This window comes from Manacus vitellinus, unplaced genomic scaffold (assembly GCF_001715985.3).
Source record: "Manacus vitellinus isolate BGI_N305 unplaced genomic scaffold, ASM171598v3 scaffold_19_pilon, whole genome shotgun sequence".
NCBI lineage: Eukaryota > Metazoa > Chordata > Aves > Passeriformes > Pipridae > Manacus > Manacus vitellinus.
The window spans coordinates 6378451-6393968 of record NW_021939395.1 but is presented as its reverse complement, the minus strand read 5'-3'; the positions used below and the strand labels follow the sequence as shown (position 1 = coordinate 6393968).

At 39.0% G+C, this 15518-nt stretch overlaps 1 long non-coding RNA gene across 3 annotated transcripts in view; it reads left to right on the top strand.

Annotated features, from left to right (window-relative positions):
- LOC108639326 overlaps positions 1 to 15518 on the top strand; it is a 48498-nt gene that overhangs the window by 29504 nt on the left and 3476 nt on the right. For 2 of the 3 annotated variants that reach the window (XR_001920386.2, XR_001920385.3), the window contains one exon: positions 14116 to 14155. The exons of the other annotated variant lie outside the window; for it this stretch is intronic. This is a non-coding gene — a long non-coding RNA (uncharacterized LOC108639326). Of the gene's footprint in view, positions 1 to 14115; positions 14156 to 15518 lie in introns of those variants that run through there. 3 annotated transcript variants of the gene reach the window in all.

Genomic DNA, 15518 nt, shown 5'->3' with positions numbered 1-15518 from the left:
AGAGCAGTCAACATTTCAGTATGGGTTGATAGTGTTTTCTTCTGGCAGTAAATAGCCCACATTATGACTTCACCTCTTAAATTTCCTCAAGAGGTTGGTTTTCACTAGAAGTGCAGTTTTTTCTGAGCTATATTCAACTTAACCATATCATAATTTAGGAATCTAATTTGTTCCATATTCTTTTAACTGCAGCTCTCAGCAATTGAATGGATGGCATTATTTTGTTTTCTTTGAAGCTTGAGAGCATAGAATTTGTTTGCTTAGGCTTTTATAGAATTTAAGAAATTAGAACCAAATCATTAATCCACTTCTATATAAATGCTTATGGATATGTGCATAAGTACATACCTATGTGCATATATATGTTTGTAAGTCCTTATGTATATGTGTATTTTTTCTTTAAATATAACCCAATTAGTAGTTTTATACTGTATTTGTATTATTATGCAGATGTTACCCCTAAGAAAAAGCCTTGCATGAAAATAATTTTTGTGTAATATGATGTAGGCATAGACAGCCTATTTCACCCTTCCCATAATAGTTTCATGGGCAGAAAACATGTCTCAGGTTTTCTGAGACAACCTTAGAAATGCCCAGAGCTCTGCAATCTCTCAGTACTTGTTGGAGCAGGGCTGCTGAGTAACCACAAAGGATGTCCTGGTAGTTGTGGTGCAGCCTCAGAAGGAGAGCAGCTCAAATGCTCTCCACACTGTGCTTTGATCCAAGTGTAGCTAAGGAAGAATTCAGAGGATGGGTGGAGGTGGGAATGAAGGAAAGGGAAGCATCTCGGGAGAGGAGAAGAGGAACAGAGGACTGGTATTATAACTGCAAAAATTTAAGAGAACTTAGAGGAGAAGAGGGGATGTATAACAACAGGAATGTAGGAGGGGCTGGGCAGGGACCTTGGGGTCCTTTCATCTTGAGGCAGGCAAATAGTAAAAGTGCATGAAGTAGCTGCCGAGTTAGGCACGTGTCTCAGGGTGGGCAGCCAGCACCACTGGAGACCTCTCTGATGCTGCTGCAGCAGAAGCTGAGGCACCCAAAGGAGAAAGGCAGTGAAAAAGCCCCATTTTATCACCCCTGCATTCCAGGCTGATGAGCTATGTGTCCTGCCCATGTGATGAGAGATCACTCCTCAATGAAATACATCCCTTTCTGGAGTAAGAATATTAAATTCAGATTGCACTGAGTGCTGCAGAAGGTGTTTCTGGCAAAGAAATGAGAATGCTACACCAGACTGAGGCTAATTCTATTAGAAGAAATAGAATTAAACAATGTCTCACAAATTAAACATGTCTCAAACTCACACAAAAAAAGTTGTGGGAACTTTATTTATATTAATCAATGGGGGTCTTTTCTATTTAAAGCAACATATAGCAGTTCAGGTCTGATTCTTTCAGGTCCAGGAGGATGTGATATTGTTTATCTTGTAAAAACAGCTGTTGCCTTAGTGCTTGTGTTCAGGAAATAGATAACTTTAATGATTCATGCCTCTTAGCACTTACACACAGGAGCTGTATTGAGCTCCCTGTAGCTGCTGCACTCCCTTGTGTGTTGGGCTGAAGTCCAATAGTGGATGCAAGAGCATGTGTGATAAATACTGAAGATTCTGTTAAGTCCAAAATTATTCTTCCTGCTGAGGGGATGAAGTAGGAAGGAAGAGAACTTTCCTTTGTTGCCACAAAATTGCAGAATCACTTTCGGCTGCAGCCCTAGAAATTCTCCTTCATAGGAGAGGTACAGTGGAGGATTGAATGAGGTCATGCTTTTATTTCCCTCACACCTACTTCATTCTGGTGTGCAAAGGACTGATAAGAACAGAGCTCTGTATCAGAAGTGTGTAATGGGGAAGAGAAGGGAAGAGTGGAATCATAAGGGAGAGGTGGGAGGAGAGTTCCAGACCCTCAGCACCCCCCTCCTGGAGGGAGCTCACAGGAGTTCACAGCCCTCAGCCTGCTGAGAAGAGATTTGCTTCCTGGTGCTCTTGCAGTGCCCTTACAGCAGTAAATTATTGGGGTGCAGTGGCTGAGAATTTGAGTAGCTCAGATGCAAACCCATCTCTTGGCTTCATTTTCCATGGCTTACGTTAATCTTCCAGTTACATTTTATGAATGAAAGCAGTTGCCTCCCACTTGTTGCTCTACCCAGGACAGGAAATCAAATGTATTACTTTTCAAGATAGGATGGCAGAAGTCCAAACACATCTAACAGAGGAAGGAAACAATCTTATCAGCCTTTCTGGCCCATTGATAAAACCATAGAAGGAAATCATTCAGCTTTAAATGAGGAAAAGGAAGTTTTAGATAAAATTTAGAAGTTGCCTTGGGAGTTTTCATATCACATCAATGAAAAAGTCACATCCAATTAACCTAGCATTCCAGTCTGTATGAAGGGCTTTATTTGTGTTATCAAAGCAGAACTATTTACAGATTGTGACAAGCCTGTCCACAGTGGACCAGTTGACATTTTTCTGGCCCGTCTTCTTGGTCAGATATCTTCTCTCTAAGAACTTCTTTATGGAAAAAACCCCTGCAGCAGCCATCCTGGCTTTTTTGTTCCATTCATGTAATAAAATCTGATTTTTAGTTACCATTGCACACAGAGTATTTTGACATCTTGGTCTTATTTTTAATTAAAAAATCTAATTATTTGTATTCAGACCAAATAATAAATAGCTACTTTGGGTCTTTGTACCTAAGATGGTATGTCTACTGACACTGTGTCATGCTATATAAAATTACAAGTTTGAGGTAACAGCAGCTCATGAATCTCTTCAGTGTGCCTGGAAAACAGACATTTCCAGTGCCTCGTGGTTTTTCTAGCAAACTAATCTATCACACTGTGATTGCTGTAGTAGTGGAAAACAAACATAATCCCAATTTAATTAGTTTGGTTTAGCACTGTTGGGATTGTTGGAGTATGTCAAAGATATTGGGGGGAAAAGGGAGTCTGACATAGTTTCCTTAGGGCTATACTCTGATATAATTTGAGGTATAGTAAATTAATTTCAGACTAAAGCTTGAGATAAAGAACAAGATATACATTCAGTCAAAACCAAAACGTTGTAGTATTTCAATCGTATGGGTAGTTGGGATTTTGATAAACAGATTTTTTTTTTAGATGCAAAGATCCTAGTTAATGTTGAATACCTGTATCTTCCTGCTAAATAATTTTAATTAAGGGTGTTAATGCTCCACAAAGGCAGGATTTTCAATATATGTGTTCTATTTTTTTAAATTAAATTCTTATGTTTGAACTTAGCTCAGAGACTTAAAAGTTTGAGCAAGTTTTTGTGGATGCAGTCTGTGCCTTTCTGATTGCTGAGACAAAGAAGCACATTGAGTATGCAGACAGTGGATTATATAAATTGTGAGTTTATGCATGCTTAAAATACACAACACTGCACTCAATTTAGTGTATCTTGGGAGTAAAATGTTTGTTTATTGCCTCTCTGTGAAATCCAGAAGCATATTCTTGCCAGACTCTTTCAAACTCGGTCATCTATCTAAAATTGCTTTGTTATTCCAGAAGATCTGGTATTTGACCTCATCGTTCTATTTTCAGTCTTATAATAGGTGACAACTGCAGTTACCATTATGGGCAGGAAGTTTGAAGCATAATTTCTTTTTAGGAATTTTCATGTTTTTCTCTGCAGAAATGATCAGATTGTCTACATGTGTCTAGTAGTAAGTACAGGGGGTAGATAACTGTATGAGATTTCCTCCCTCCTGGAATTAATACTGTGATGGGCACCTGAAAAATGCCCTAGACAGCAGAAAATGTTCTGCTTTTCTACTTATGGATTTTCTGTTCTCATCAGGCAAAAATGGAATTCTGGCTGTTCTACCTACTTTTTTGTTTACTTATTTTAAAGCTTCTTGTTTTGTTATGGACCCGCTCTGTGGCTGTCAAGCCTGATTTATCAGAACCCTGTTCACTGTGACCTTTAAAGTACAGCATGTTACTGTAGTAAAGTCAGTTTTCTAGCAACAGAGAAATGAATCAGTTGACATGGCCATGGCCTTTTGCAGCTTGCAGGATTTATGGGGTCATGGGCTCTCTTTGTGCAGGTCTTTGTGCAGTTGGGCTGTAGGTCAGCAATACAAGAGCCAAGCCAAACCTCAAAATGTCACCCTTCTATCCTGCTCCTGCCTCTTGTAACATGAAGGAGCAGAAGTAGAACTGCATCACTGAACATCCACCAAAACAAAAAGAAAACCCTGAGTTCTTACAGAATATAGAACAGTAGTTTTCCATCTGTCAAAATGTGCTAAGCCTTGTTGCTGGTCATTTTTCAGGCAAAAGAGGTAGAAACCAAAGTGTTCAATCATCCCATGCAATCTCCAGTGGAGTCAAAACAAGCTCTACAGGAATGACAAATGCCGCAGACCTCGGTCCAGTCAAGTGATTTCCTGCTCTAACAAGCTGCTACAAAGTATTTTTAACTTTTTTTTTTGCAAATAGTCAGACTGCCTCCCACTTGTGGTTGTCTGTAATTTAGGGCAGGACTCTAAAATAGAAAGGAGACACATCTGGGTGGTCTCCAAACAAGCTCAAATACATCATAGCTGTAGTATAAAGGAGATATTTGCATTGTTTACAGGTGCAACATTGTGTCATATATATACATACATATGTGTGTGTGTCCCTAATTATTCAACTTAAATGCTGAACAAACTATGTAATTAAAGGATTTCTCACAATACTTTTTTTAAAAACCAAATTACTTGCTGAATTTCTGATTGAATGACTTACCCTAGACTGAAAAAAAGGGATGAACTATATAACATGGAATTCCTGCTCACATTGTTTATGTTCACATAAACATCTAGTTTATGCATCTAGTTGCATTCCAAATATGTTTCCATGTTTTCATAGTAGAGAGTGATAAACAAATGATAGAAAGAGCAGGACCTGTGTTTTAGTGCAATTGCCTGAAACCCTTAGAAACCAGTGGATTGGAAGCTACTAAAACACAGGTTCTCCATGTGTTTTTTCTTTAGATTCTGGATCATTCCTTACAATTAGATTAGTGATTTTTTCACTTGTTACTAATACTTATGTCAATCTGGAGTAATTTCATTGGCAGTTACCCGGGGAGAGCTTGGAACAGACCCCTTCTATGCACACTGAAAGCAATGTAACATCTCTTTTTCTTTTGGAAATACTCAGCCTCCAAATTGCTGATCCAAAAGCATAGAAGCCCCTGGTCTGAGTTTGTTCCATTCCTATGTGCACATCCTGTTCCAGCTGGGATGTTTTTCAGGCTAAAGGTAATTCAGGCAGGTATAGCACAAGTTTTAGTCTTCAATTAGGTCAAAATACAATTAAATCTGACAGTAAGAAATAGGTTAATTGCTTTAAACTCACTTTAACGAGATTTAGCCCCTGTATAAAAACACTTCTCTTATGGAAAAAATAACATTTTTTTCTAGGTGAAGGATTAGGGAAACTTTGTTTTTAGTATCACAGTAAAAAAATTTTACTTCTAATCTTTATAAAGAGATATTAAAATATTAAGCTATTAAATAGTCAACATAAACCCCAGGTCAAACCTAAAAAGGTATAATCTTTACAGCTAACAGAAGACTTCTTTCTAAGCCATTCTTAGAAGCAGCCTAGGTAATGTGTGGAAGAGACAATTTTTGCTCTCTTTCAAAATTGCAGTTTTGAAAAAACCATTTATTTAACATTTTTCTTGGGCTCACACAGTCCCACTAACGCTCCAGTCATGAGTAGAACCAAGACCCTTGAGTTGCTTCTCTGCACCTCTTGTCCAGTTGGGAAATGAGAAGATGGAATATGGCAGAGAGTTCTTGCTCCCCAGGAGTGTGACTCAGCCACTCCACGTGTCACTGAACCAGAGGTTACTGCACAATAGTTTGTGCTTTGTGCAATATGATTTTCCCCAGGACTTTGACTCTTGATAATCAAGTATACCAAATAACAGACCCTAAGCTTGTTATATAGGCAATTTAATCTTTCACATAAATCCTCATGGTAATTAAACTGTAAAGAAATCCACAAAACTTATTAATAATCCTGATAATTTCCTGTTGGACTTCATCTTGCTATTAATTTTTCTTTTTTATAAAGCCTGGTTGACTTGTTGGTTTTATTTGAGGGGAACTTATGCAGATTGTATATGTTTCTAGCTGAAATAAAGCAGAGAGGAGAAATGCAAACATTTAATATATCTTCTTGTGGACTTGCACATGAGAAGTTTTATAATAGGTGTTTCCCAATTTATTGCTTCCCTGCAATAATGACTGGAAGAGTTCTGCCAAAGCATTGATGGAACATATGTTATAAAGTATTTGCAGCTTTGAGAGCTAAAGGGAGGGATGTTCTGGCTGATGATGTATCTGTTTTACAGGAGAATGTGGATCTCTCTGAGAAAGCTAAATCTTTGTTTCCCATCCAAGACCATATCTAGGTACCAAAAAACCTTTGTAATAACATATGAGATTAAGACCATATAAAAAAAGGAAGAAGAATGAGAAAAGATTGATGGGGGAAAGAAAAGGGTAGTTTGGTTCCTCTGGCATGAAATGACATGTCTGGACTTTATCTAGCAAGCAGGTTTGACATTTATACTGTGTTTATCTCAGTGTGGCATCAGAGGTCTGGATTTCTGTCTGTGTGACTACAGGAAAATCACTTTGCCCCTCTATCCCTCCATTCCCACCATAACCTCTTGTATGTCTTCATTCAGCATTTCAGTTCTGTGAGGTTGGAAACTGTTCATTTGTGCAGCCCCTGAAGCACAAATCTCAGATGCAGCCTCTGCATGTTGCTGCAATACCAACATTGCTGTTTCTGTTGTGACTCAAGAGAAACCATTTGATCTCTTTGCTCTTATTTCCTCAACTTTAAAATGGGACAATAACTCAAAATTGGGTTATGATTAACTGATTATTGCTAATGAAATACATTTAGTTTCTCAGAAAGCTTTTAAGGACAGCAAAATATAGAGGAAATGGCAAATATATGCCATTTGGTTGTCATTAGATCACATATGATTGACTTTAAAAATGCACTTTTACTCAATCACATACAATAGTCCATCCCAGGGCAGAAGTTTGCTGAGTGTTGTTGCTGGGTTTTGCAGCTTTGTGCCAGAGAAGGAGAAAAAGGGAGGAAATGTGCATAAGTTTGCTTCAAGAATACCAGGAATTTTAGTGATTTCCTTTGTCAAGTCTGAAGGTCCATCTGTACCATTCAGGAGTAGATGCTGTGTAAACAACAGGACAGTAACCTTGAAAGACTAGTGAGCACTCAAAGAATTAAAACCAAACTAGTATGTGACTTTTCTCGAAGTACCCTGGACAAGCAGACCAGAAACCTCTTCAAATTTCAATGAGGAAAAATGAAACAGCGTTTTGTATCAAAAGCTGACTCATTGTAGCAATATGAAGCATTGAGAGCTGAGCTGGCAGTCCAGTGGTAATAGCACCACAGATCCACAAGGAACCATCCAGTCTTTTGTCTCTCAAGAAACCAAGAATTAGGGAACCTTGTTCTATACGATGTAAGGAACACCGTAAGAGAATTTTAGTGCAGGAACATATATGGAGAGGCCAGTGTGAAAGGGTCAGAAAAGCCATTTTTTTTCCAAGGAATCCAATAAGTAAAAAATGAGATGATAAATAAAAGCAGAACCTGCAAGCTTTTTTTTATGAAGGATAAAAATCCTTTTTTTCCGAAAGATTTTTCCTAGGGAATGGTATAAAGCTCTAATGTGGATAGAAAGCTTTGTCAGAGGTGTTGGTGAATGGCCAAGTGGGAGTGTATAAATAAGAAAACAGCTAGTTTTTTTAGATTTTAGTAATTTTGAATTTTATATTTTTTACAAGATTTAAGGTCTGGCTGGATACTATTTTTGTTAGCTAAAATACTTAGTGATTCATAGGACTCTGTTGATTTCAGGTATGTTTTATTAGAACCAATAGCTTTTCAGTGATAGAATGCTCCATAAAGGCCCTTTAGTCAGAAGCACTCCATATTTGTTTCCAATATTCATGGCAATGAGAACCTGTCATATCTTTATATTTGCATGTGTATGCATCTATGTGCATACAGGGAATTTAGAAATACAATAACCCTGGAGGGATGCTGGATATGTTGGGACCGAAGAAGAGAGAGAGAGACTGCTTGATAGCTGAAGAAACAGTTCATTTTACTCTGTGCAGAGAGGCAGGAAAGGGAGTGCAACATAAGCAAGACATTTCATTTGTGGTTGAATCCACAGATGAGCTATTGTAGAAAGTATTCTCCAAAACATGCTTACATGGGAGATGGGGCACGTGGTCCTGATTAGATTTAGTACCAGCAGGGCAGTTTTATTACACAGAAATGTTACATTTTGAAAGCTGCAAACGTGTTTCAGTGTTAGAAGGCTGTTCCTTGAGTGTTCCCTGCCTTACTGGGAATTCACAGAGCTCTGCACCTTCTCAAAAAGTGCTCGGCACCTTTCAGCTTTGGCCAGTGTTAGAGTTGGAAAGATTCAAAGCTAAGAGACAATGTTTTCTTTTAATAGTCATGCTGGAAAACAAAGGAGAAAGCATGCCTCACATTCCACTGAAGTCAGTGGTTTCTGTCTCTTTTTGCACTTCAGATCACTTCCAGTCCCCTTTGGCAGGAGAGGAGGAGTCTGTGTTTGAGTCTGCCTTGTCTGTGTTCATGTGTGGGTTCATGCATGGGCACTGAGCTCCCACTTATCAAGCAGGGAACGATGCTCCCTTTGTGTTACGTTGCTGTTTCTGCTGTGTCCACTCACTAAATACCTTCTTCACTATTACCTGATAGATTAGCAATAAGAAAACACAATATAAACACCAAATGTACAGCTTTTTTTTATTATTATTTAGTCTTCTCATGGCATGTCACTGATTTGATTGGCACTTTTTATCTAGATGATATGTAGAAGTTTAGTCCGTGGAATGTTTAGCCAGATTTACTCAGATACATTAGATCTGTAAAAACATGAGACAAAAATTTGAGTAATTAACTATGAGCTTGGGAAACACAATGCCCAGAGGTTGTGCAGTATTGTTATTCTCAGACTATCTCCTCATAATTGATGTAACAACCACTCTGAAGAATGTTGAAGAAGAATGAAGAATCTTTGGAATTCTTTTGCTGCTATAAACAGGTTTACACAGCAAATTGAAATTATTTTAGAATCAGTTTAACCAAATTAAAAAGGTTAAGAAAATGTTAGTATATGCTGGATTTAACACTTACAACATTTCAACCTTTATTTGTCTGTTTTCTGCTTTTTATTTCCTCTCTCTTTTCTAGACTATAAATCAATGGAAGTCTATATTTCTAGGTCTAGACTTTGTTTCAATGATTATTTTTCCAAACCAGGGAGAATAGGAAGAATGAAAAACACAGAACACTCTCCACTAAGCATATAATTATTTCTCCAGTGTCAGCAATACCTGACTGGATTCATGGTGATGAAAGGAAGAATCCCTAACTAATTTCACTTTTTGATATAATTCCTCTTTTAGAGTTCCCTTTACCCTTCAACTATTGCTCAGGAGGGCATTCTGCAGGATAGACAGTACCAAATCAGCATTTCATAGAAAACATTTTAGTTGTTTTCCAACTGTTTCATTTTACATATGGATTTAATTTGTTTATCTAACAACAGTTGGGGTAACATGAACACATATTTAGCAAATCTGCAAGATTGTATTGTAAAACCCCACAACTATGGTGCTTGCTGGAAGGAAGTGCCCGGAGCCCTCCCAACAGGAATTGCCAACATTATAGTTCAAGTCTTCACTGGGATGTAAGTGAACTTATAATTCCCTGTGCCTGTTTTAAGATTCTGTACTGTTCCTGATATGGATATGTATGGTCTTGAAAGTCAGATGGACTTGTAAAGCAAGTGATGCTAAGGTTTTTCACAGCAGGAGGCAGGTGGATGGATACAGGAGACATACTCTGGCAGCACAGAAATGGAATTGAGGAAGCCTCATGCCTTTTACTTCACAGACCCTTTGCAGTCTCCTGACCCTACTGTCTCAATTTTAATTGCCTTAGAATTTCTAGTTCAGAGTTTGTTTACAGCACTGGCTTCTTTTTCTTGATAGTTGTTCAAGGTCGTGAAGATCTACCTAAAAATAAAAATCAGAACAGGTCCCTTGTGCATATTTCTGTCTCCTTTCTCAAATGAGACCAACCAGAGAGCAACTGACACCGATCCTGGCAGTCTGGGTTGGATCCAGAGCACTGCTGAATACACCAGTGAGTGCTGCTCTCGGTGCTCAGTGGTTCTGTGATTCCTCCTGGCAAAGGACCAGCACTGTAACCCGAGTGAAGCTGCAAGGAAGTGATGTGCTCTCTGCAGAACTCTCTGTGAGAGCAGAAGTCAAAGTTTGTACTCAATGTGCACAGAAACCTTTACAGATCAGTGACAAAATTCCCTTGGTTCTCAGCAGTCTTCAGTGTCTGGGACATCTAGTGTAAATAACAACAAAATTCCCTTTCTCTTTTAATCTATCAGGCTATTGCTTACTCCAGAGCCCATTTTAAATTATTGTCATCATTATGAATTTAAGTGTATTTTGGTTTTTTTCGGCAGTTGACTGTGCTAAGGTGTTCCATCACTGTCATTTTACCTTCTTGTCTTTCTGCTTGAAATTGAAAGAGAACTTGTAAGTATTTATTGTTGTTCTGTACCTATGTGCCACATCATCTTATTTCAAATATCTGTGAATATAAAAATAATTCACTTTTCCAATATTTTCCTATACCTTTGCTTTAGTTGTATTTATGAGACACTCAGAGGAACTGTGTTCGAAGATCCTTTATTGCAATGTGATTTCCAAACTTCAGTAATACTAATTTACTTTTGTTTTCATGGCTAGAATGTTAGACCGAGACCTAATATACTAAAAAGCTGTAGCTCTGTGTGGGATGTGCATAGCCTCTTTTAGGTTGCTTAAGAAAACATTTCGATATTCCAGAACATTCCCTTATCATGTCCTTGAAAATATCTAACATTTTCTGCAATCCACTGAATTCCAAAAATATTCTACAATTTTGTCAGATCTTAAATACATTAAAATTCTTATTCCCTCTCCTGTTGCTCTATCCCTAGGATGGTTTGAATAACAAGCAGGAATCTTCACTAAAAACACAAGAATCACCTCTTCTTCCAGAGGAATCTGTTTGATTTTTCGCAAGTTCTCAACATGATTTCATCAATTCCAGCTGGACTCCATGAGGTTGCTGATTCTTTTGCTCTCCCATTTATAGAGTGCTGTGTTTGGAATGAAATTATTTATCTTACTGTTAATTACTGTTACTGATTTTGCAGTTGGTGTGGGGAAGCCTGAGGTCTTGGTTCAGCTGGTGGCTGCCAGTGCTAAAAGGAGTTTGTAAGAACAACTTTATCTATATTTTGTCTCAGTGCTTTAGGCTTTTAAGGACCAGTGTCCCGAGCCCAGTCTGGTCCTCATCTAAGGTGAATAAAAGTGCTCTGAGTTTTGGCAGTTCTGGGAGAAGAAATTCGGACACCTGCAGTGCAGGGGCTGGAGTGATCAGTGCCCTGACCGGGCACGCCCCGAGAGCTCAGAGCCACAGTGCCATGCACGGCTGTGTGGCTGCGCTCGGGAGCGCTCACAAATACGTCTCCAGCTTTTCGTTCCTTACTCTCGGAAAGCAAAGTCTGGTGGAAAGTAAACAGATTACGCCAAACGCTGTCCTTTAGACTTTGCTCCGGCCGTGCCCCGCCGCTTGCCCAGCCACGGGCCGAGCCCTCACACGCTGTGGGGAGCGGCGCGACGGCGACACGCGTCGGTGAGGAGCGGAACGGGCCCGCAGGGAAACCCCGCCATTGGATCGCGGGATGGTTTGGGTCGGCAGCGGCCTTAAAGCCCATCTCGTCCCAACCCCTGCCATGGGCAGGGACACCTGCCACTAGACCACGTTGCTGAAGCCCCGTACAGCCTGGCCTTGAGCGCTTCTAGGGGTGGGGCAGCCACGCCTGTGCCAGGGCCTCACCACCCTCACAGTTCCAAATTTCTGATCTAAACATACCCTCGTTTAGTTTAAAACCATTAAAACCCCTTGTCCAACCACAACAGGCCCTGATAAAAAGTCTATCCCCATCTTTCTTTAAGTACTGGAAGGCCAAAATAAGGTCTCCCCAGAGCCTTTGTCTCTCCAGGCTGAACAACCTCAACTTTCTCACTTCTCATAGAAAATTGTCTTTTTCTTTCCATGACTCTGTCTTTTTTATATTCAATGAATTTAAAGATCAGCATCAGTAAGTTCAGTAAAAGGCTTATCCTTCTTTACTTGAATGATGGAGACATACGTTATCTACTGTTTATTTTTGACTGTGTTTCTTTATGCCACGGATTGCCCTTTAAAAATCCTTGATGGTTAATCAAATCCCATTTTTTGAGGAATAACACTTTGGGTGACTTACTATGATAAGTCCACATTGTTGATCCAAAAAGGATAATTTAAAAAAATGTCTATATGGTATTCATTATTCTTCAGTTCAGTCCAAAAAAGGAAGAAAATCTGTTATGAGGCATCAGCAAGCCCTGGAGGAAAGCAGGTCATTTTCATGGACCTGCTTGTGTAGAGTTTCATAAAATGCACAATTCTAAAAGTTCTCTCAGTGGGAAGGTTTTTTGAAGAGAGTTTTCTTGTCTGTTGATTTGCTGTATGTTGTGAGCAGTTTAAGATAACATGCTGAGTATTTTCATTCATGCCATATTCTTCTGTGCCACAAACAGTACTTACAAAGAAGAAATTAGGTGGATAATTGTTTGGCAGGTTCTGTCTCTGCTAACTAGATTTCCCATCCATTATGTGCTTTACTGGCTCTATTATTATCCACTGGAATATACTTTCAAACCAATTTTTTCAGGATGCAATTTGATCTACTTTTTTCATTACCTTCACTCCGGGTGCTTATCTCCTACAGTTCATAAAGCATCTATTTAGATGAGTACACTTCTGTTCTCTCAGTTCTTCAGAGATATTATATGACTGTCTTCAATTTCCACATTTTCTTGTTACTCATATTTGTGTGGTGATTTAATCAACTCTCAGCTTCAAAGCTTGCCTGTGTTAGGAAGTGTTTCAGGTCTACCTCTCCATTTCTAAGTGCTTGCCTATCACATAATGTTGCTTCATTTCCTGTTGAATATCTTCTTCACCACAGTCCTCCTGGTTTGCTCAACCCTGTAATAATGTGCTGCTTCATTCACTGAGTATTCAAATTCCACTTCTTCATGCAAAACATTCCCTAATAACATGTCTAATAAACATACTTGTTCTTTCCCCACAGCTATGACTGTAAGGTCACTCCCCAGCCCTGACTGTTGTAACACCTTCCATAATTTCCATGATCTGGAATTTCCCTCTCCCTTCTCCCCCAAAGTTTATATAAAATGAATTTGTTAGTCTCATGTTCTTAGCCCGGCAATTTGACCAGATCCTTCCATCTCTTCCACATGGCTTGATCTATCAAACATTACTTTCCACTTTCCCTTACTTAAGCATCCTTAGCTCACAGTGAACTGCCTTGAACTTGACCTTTTTGGAGATGCTACAGGCCCTGTAACTCTGACTAGAGTTGCACAGAGTTGCACTGAAACCCTGCACACTATATAGGAAAAAATGCTCCAGACATAGAGACAGGATCAAAATGTGACATTTTCCAGTATTTCAAACCCCAGAGAGAATGCCTGATGACAAATTTAACAAGCAATTGTTTGTGTCAGACAGTATGACAACTATTGAGCAAACAGCTGTTGCTCCAGATGGAATATGTATGACAGCTGGTGGGTCCAGGTGCATTGCTCTGGAATAAACCAACAGGCACATTGGTTTATTCCTGGCTGCCTTCATGGCATTTAAGCCAGTTTCTTGGATGCTCTGCTCTCAATCCCTAAGAAACGATTTCTTGCACAGTGGTGTATTAATGTGTTGAAATGTAAATAAAAGGGAGATGATTTATAATGAGTCTTGATAAGAATTTAGAGACACAGCCTAATATAATTCTATGAGCATATTCACCTTGATTTTTAAAATCACAATTACAGGAGATGCTCACTTTTCCTGTAGTTTGTCTTTTAGATATACTGACATTGTGCAGAAGCAGAGAGAATATTTTACCTGTAGATAGCTTATCTGTATCTCCATTTTCCCATTGGGACACTGTGCCAGGTGCAACAATGGCTGAACCTTTATAGAGGAAATTGCCTCCTTTCTGGAAACTGAACCTGGATTGATAGTAAATGCCAGCCAGGTCCCTGAATAAGATTTGACTGGGTTTAAAAGTGTGCCCTGAATCCTGCTATTATCTGATCTATTTTAGTGCCCCAAAAGGAAAGAATATCTCTCAGTGTCCTTACAAAATAATCTTGAAATAAAAATCCAAAGGTCATCTAGGAAATCTCTTGTTTCTGACTCCATTGATATGGTCTTTCTCTTTCTGAAGAGAATATTCATATCTAGAGAATAGCAACATGGATAATGATTTTTTAAAGATGATAATCCCTTTTCTCACTTTGATGTAATGTCTTAGGGCTTGTTTTTTTTTCTGACTGTTTACCTTTCTTATCTGTTTGGTGATAAAATCGTAAAGGTTCTTGTAAATCACTCACAGCTTGTGTTCCCCCCCTACTTACTACTATGTTTTTTAAATATATTTCTCTTTGCAGACTAGTGCAATCATGGGAGTTAATAATCAGATTTAGTGTTCTTTGGTGAATCAGTATTTACACTGCAGCAATGCAGAGTTTGTTATTAATAACTGCAGTGGGAATGGGAGTTCATCCTACTGAGTATTTGGTAAATGCAGTACAAATGTTGCAAGATTCCTGTGTGATTCATTCCAAAGGCTGTAACTTCTCAAAGAAAAATAGATTAGGCTGTTACAGAAGAGGTTTGACAATGACCTAGCTTTGGGTCTTCATAAATATATAGAACCTATAAAAGAGTAAAGGTGAAAAAGGAAGCTTGTGCCTGGACTTGCTCTTCAGCCTTTCTTCTCATTGCTGTTTTAGCAGATATTCCTTAAAATTATTGGAGGAATGGGCACATTCACAATCAGGTCTTACGTTTTTCTTTTGGTCTAATTCAGGTCTTAGAATACTTGGGAAAAAGAATAGTAGATGGTGGCCTCCCTGCAAGTCTTCACTGGCAAAGATGGCAGACTTACTGTTTTGTCACCAGGGGCAACCTTTTAGGACATCTGAGTTCCAGGATCTCCAGGGCTGTTCCATGTCTACACTGCCTTCAAAGGAAGCACACAGAGGGGGTTGCCTTCACAGCACCCTCAAAACAATTGAGAATCAGCTCACTTTGTACAGCTCTTCCTTCCCTGACAGCCCTTCCTGTTAAAAGGTTTGTGAATGAGAAACTTTTCTTACTGGAGGTACAAAATCACACACCCTCTGATGCTAAAAATTTATCGTCTGGGTTCTGAGATGGGTCTCCTCTTGTTTTCATCTCATATGTATGTACAAGGTTAGAAG